We start from the raw sequence: 5,559 nt of genomic DNA on the forward strand, positions 1-5,559 counted from the left end.
ACATTTGCAGCTATGATTACCTATAGCCATGTGGACCAAGTAAGCTTTTTAATATATATAGATGGTAACTACTGTCCCAGAATGTAAATATAATCAGAACACACTTAATTTTGGAAGTATCTTTTCTGTAATTCTAAGGGTTTGGGTTTTGACCTGGACATTTTGTTAGAATGAATTTTCCAGTCTGAAGGTAATTCTTAAATATCCTACTATGTGTTGAACACCCACAATTGGTCTTTGGAACTACTTTCTGTGAAGACGTAGCAGTAGGAGTTTTAGAGCTTTAAGGTACCTATGAGATCATATAATTCCCCAAACTCATTTTTCAGATAAACTGAGGCCTAGAAATGTAAGGGAAGTAGAAATCACATTGTAATTAATCAAGGGATTTGGAGCCCAAACCCACAGCCCCGGATCTTATGCTTTTTTTTTTTTTTAATTGCAATTGTTTTTCTGTAGTACTTTTAACCAAAATCCTTTAGAGACAGAAGCTAGCTAGGTGATACCTACATTTAACATGAGAATACAGGGTAGAGACTGAATTAGATTATAAGGTGGGTCAAATTTAATATAGCTAGAACTCCTAAAGTCTCTGGACATCCAGTTCCCCCCTCACTTATCTGAATAATTCTCTTTATCCTAGACAAGAGAAAACTAGTTAAAAAATAAGCATGTACTCTTCTAAAAAAATTTATTGGAGTATAGTTGATTTACAATGTTTTGTTAGTTTCTACTGTACAGCAAAGTGAATCAGTTATACATATATCCGCTCTTTTTTAGATTCTTTTCCCATATAGATCATTACAGAGTGTTGAGTAGAGTTCCCTGTGCTGTACAGTAGGTTCTTTTTAGGTATCTATTTTATATATAGTAGTGTGTATATGTCAAATCCCAATCTTCCAATTTACCCCTCCCCCCTTCCCCCTTAGTAACAATAAGTTTGTGTTCTGCATCTGTGACTCTATTTCTGTTTTGTAAATAGGTTCATTTGTACCATTTTTTTAGATTCACATATAAGCAATATCATGATATTTGTCATTGACTTACTCAGTATGACAATCTCTAGGGCCATCCACGTCACTGCAAATGGCATTATTTTGTTCTTTTTTATGGCTGTGTAATATTCCATTGTGTGTGTGTGTGTGTGTGTATGTATATATGTGTGTGTATGTATATATATATATATATACACACACCCCACATTTTCTTTATCCATTCCTCTGTTGATGGACATTTAGGTTGCTTCCATGTCCTGGCTATTGTAAATAGTGCTGCAGTGAACATTGGGGTACATGTATTTTTTGAATTATGGTTTTCTCTGGATATATGCCCAGGAGTGGGATTGCTGGATTATATGACAATATTACTGTAAGGGAATAGTCAGTGCTAGTTTTTAATAATTAGTGCATGGGCCAAGGATGCCTGAGTCAGGTTCTTTTCTAAATTGAGATGCATCATCACTTCCTAGTGGTCAGTTATTGAAACATTTATATATTCTATTAATGGAAAAGTGGGCCTAAATGGTTGTAGAGTTAAACTCTAAGGTACTGAATTCAAATTAATTTATAAAATATATTGCTTTTATCATACTTTTCCAGAAGATACCACTCAGTAAAAAATAATTTTTTTTTAATTAATTTATTTTGGCTGTGTTGGGTCTCTGTTGCTGTGCGCGGGCTTTCTCTGGTTGTGGCGAGCGGGGGCTACGCTGCGTTGCGGTGCGCGGGCTTCTCGTTGCGGTGGCTTCTCTTGTTGCAGACCACAGGCTCTAGGCACACGGGCTTCAGTAGTTGCAGTATGTGGGCTCAGTAGTTGTGGCTTGCGGGCTCTAGAGCGCAGGCTCAGTAGTTGTGGTGCACGGGCTTAGTTGCTTCGTGGCATGTGGGATCTTCCCGGACCAGGGCTCGAACCCGTGTCCCCTGCGTTGGCAGGCGGATTCTTTTTTTTTTTTTGGCAGGCGGATTCTTAACAACTGCGCCACCAGGGAAGCCCAATAGAAGATAGTTGAACTCGTTGAACTTGAGGTTATATGAATTATGCATATAGACATATAATAATATATTATTGGAAAACATTTACCTTTTAAATGCCAGATTGCTAAGTAAACTACTAGTGTGATCTGTATGGGGGGGGGCAATAATTTTTTAAAGACAGATATTTAGATTTTCTGTTTTGGCTTTTTTTATTCAGCATTTCTTCAGACTATAGAAAGCAGTCCTACCTTTTCAAGTCTTGTTTTGTCAGAAATTTTCCTTGGTTCATGTGTCTAATCCTGCTTATTTACATGATTATGTATAACCACTTAATGTATTCTGAAATAGTATATTGGTTAAGACAAGGGTTTTACAGTCAGAACTATGTTACTTGTGACTTGCCAATTATGGTCTGTGTGGTCTTTGACAAGTTGTTTGATTGCTCTTGAGCCTTAGTTTCCTTATCTATAAATGGACTTTAATGTGCTTCAGAATTGTTGCAAGGACTTAACGATATATGAGCTAAAAAGCATTTAGCACTGCTGCTACCTCTAGTGGTGTTATTGTCAGATTCCCACCATGCTATTGGGCAAATGATTTAACTTCCATAAACCTTGGTTAACTCATCTGTTAATGAGAATAACACTCTCGGGGTGCCTACTTCACAGAGGGTTACTTGGGAAATCAAAGGTAATCGTGATAGTAGTTGATAAACTTCTCAACCTATCTAAGCTGAGGTAACAAGTCTTACGCCATTAGGACTGGGCAGGTAAAAGCAGAGGGAGTGGAGATTTGCTTTTTGGGAAAGGGCTTAGCTGAAGTCTTGATGACAGATCTGTCTTCCTTCAGTACTGCTAGACTGTGGCACATGCAGACACATAACTTCCTTTCCAGATAAGTCAGGCTCAGAATGCATAGCTGTTTCATCACTGTCCTCCATGTGCTTGTAAGATCCTAGGTGAAGAATTTGTGATAGAGTCCAAACTCTTTTAGTTCAGTATCCATGGCCCTTTATGATTTGCTCTCAACTTCTCAACATAACTTTACCTCATTCCCTGGCATTTCCTCTTATCTCTCTCTCATAACCTCTAACTCCATTGTCTTTTCCAGAGAGAGGAGCAAGCACTTAAATGAACAGTTTGAGAGTATATTCTTTTATTTTTTTCTGTGTTCCTACACAGATGTGTAACTCTCACATACATTTATATTTTTCTTCAAACAAACAAAAAGTGCCAAGTCAATCATATTATGAAGACGCCACATTTTCAGAAAGTCTTTACTGGATTGTATGCCCATCAGCAGTCTGTGAGGGTGCAAGTTTCTCTGTGTCCTCACCAGCATGGTTCCTTTTTATTTTTTAATCAATTTGATAGATAAAACATTACTTCTCATTGTATTTGTTAAATAAATATTCTTCTAATAACTAGTGAAGATGTCTTTCTAGATCTTTCAAACAGCCAGGAGAGGAACTCAAGGTTCATTTGAGCATTTGCTTCAAAATGAAAACATAACTTTGGACTCTATGAAATCCACTTGTCAAACATTGGGTTAGCGTTCTATCTTACCTTGTCTTTACCCAGAACTACAGCTTAGAAACCACCATCCCAAATTTGATGTTTCTCAATCTTTTGTGTATGTATGTATGTATGTATTCACAGGCCATATGCATTAATTTGTATGTTTTGAAACTTTATACACATGGAACCATTCTTGACCATTCTGCAACTTATATTTTTTTGTCTTTTTTTAAAAAACTTTTAATTTTATATTGGAGTATAGTTGATTAACAATGTTGTGTAAGTTTCACATGTACAGTGAAGTGATTCAGTTATGCATGTACACGTATCTATTCTTTTTCAAATTCTTTTCCCATTTAGGTTATTACATATTGAGCAGAGTTCTCTGTATATAGTAGGTCCTTGTTGGTTATCCATTTAAAATATAACACTGTGTACATGTCAGTCCCAAACTCCCTAACTATCCCTTCTCCCCACCCTTCCCCATTAGTTTGTTCTCTAAGTCTGTGAGTCTGTTTCTGTTCTGTGAATAAGTTCATTTGCATCTGTTTTTTAGATTCCACGTATAAGCAATATCATACGATATTTCACTTTGTCTTTCTGACTTCACTCAGTATGATAATCTCTAGGTCCATCCAGGTTGTTGCAAATGACATTATTTCATTCTTTTTTATGGCTGAGTAATATTCTATTGTATATATATATACTACATTTTCTTTATTGATTCCTCTGTCAGTGAACATTTAGGTTGTTTCCATATCTTGGCTGTTGTAAACAATGCTGTAATGAACATCAGGGTGCATGTATCCTTTTGGACCATGTTTTTCTCTGGATATATGCCCAGTAGTGGGATTGCAGGATCATATAGTAGCTCTGTTTTTAGTTTTTAAGGAACCTCCATACTGTTCTCCATAGTGGCTGTACCAATTGGCATTCCCACCAACGGTGTAGGAGGGTTTCCTTCTCTCCACACCCTCTCCAGCATTTACTGTTTGTGGATTTTTTGGTAATAGCCATTCTGACTGGTGTGAGGTGATATCTCAATGTAGTTTTGACTTGCATTTCTCTGATAATTAGCGATGTTGAACATCTTTTCATGTGCCCCTTGGCCATCTGTATATCTTCTTTGGAGAAATGTCTATTTAGGTCTTCTACCCACTTTTTGATTGGATTCCTTGTTTTGATGATATTAAGCCACACGAGCTGTTTGTAAATATTGGAGACTAATCCATCGTCCGTCACATCATTTGCAAATATTTTCTCGCATTTTGTGAGATGTCTTTTCATTTTATTTATGGTTTCCTTTGCTGTGTAAAAGCTTTTGAGTTTAATTAGGTCCCATTTGTTTCTTTTTGTTTTTATTTCCATTAATCTGGGAGATGGATCGAAAAAGATATTGCTGCAATTTATGTCAGAGAGTGTTCTGCCTGTGTTTTCCTCTAAGAGTTTTATGGTGTTCAGCCTCACATTTAGGTCTTTAATCCATTTTGAGCTTATTTTTGTGTATGGTGTTAAAAATCTTTCTAATTTCATTTTTTTACACATAGCTATCCAGTTTTCCCAGCACATTTGTTGAAGAGATTGTCTTTACACATTGTACGGTCTTGTCTCCTTTGTCATAGATTAATTGACCATAGGCGTGGGTTTATCTGTGGGCTTTCTATCCTGTTCCAGTGATCTATATTTCTATTTTTGTGCCAGTACCATACTGTTTTGATGACTATAGCCCTGTAGTATTGTCTGAAGTCATGGAGCCTGATTCCTCCAGCTCCGTTTTTCATTCTCAAGATTGCTTTGGCTGTTCTGGGTCTTTTGTGTCTCCATACAAATTTTAAGATTTTTTTGTTCTACTTTTATGAAAAATGCTAATGGCATTTGATAGGGATTTCATTGAATCTGCAGATTACCTTCCGTAGTATAGTCATTTTGATAATACTGACTCTTCCAGTCCAAGAACATGGTATATCTTTCCATCTGTGTCATCTTTGATTTCTTACACCAGCATCTTATAGTTTTTGGAGTACAGGTCTTTGGTCTCCTTAGGTAGTTTATTCCTAGGTTTTTTATTG

The sequence above is a fragment of the Neophocaena asiaeorientalis genome, unplaced genomic scaffold, assembly GCF_003031525.2.
Source record: "Neophocaena asiaeorientalis asiaeorientalis breed wild unplaced genomic scaffold, Neophocaena_asiaeorientalis_V1.1 scaffold85, whole genome shotgun sequence".
NCBI lineage: Eukaryota > Metazoa > Chordata > Mammalia > Artiodactyla > Phocoenidae > Neophocaena > Neophocaena asiaeorientalis.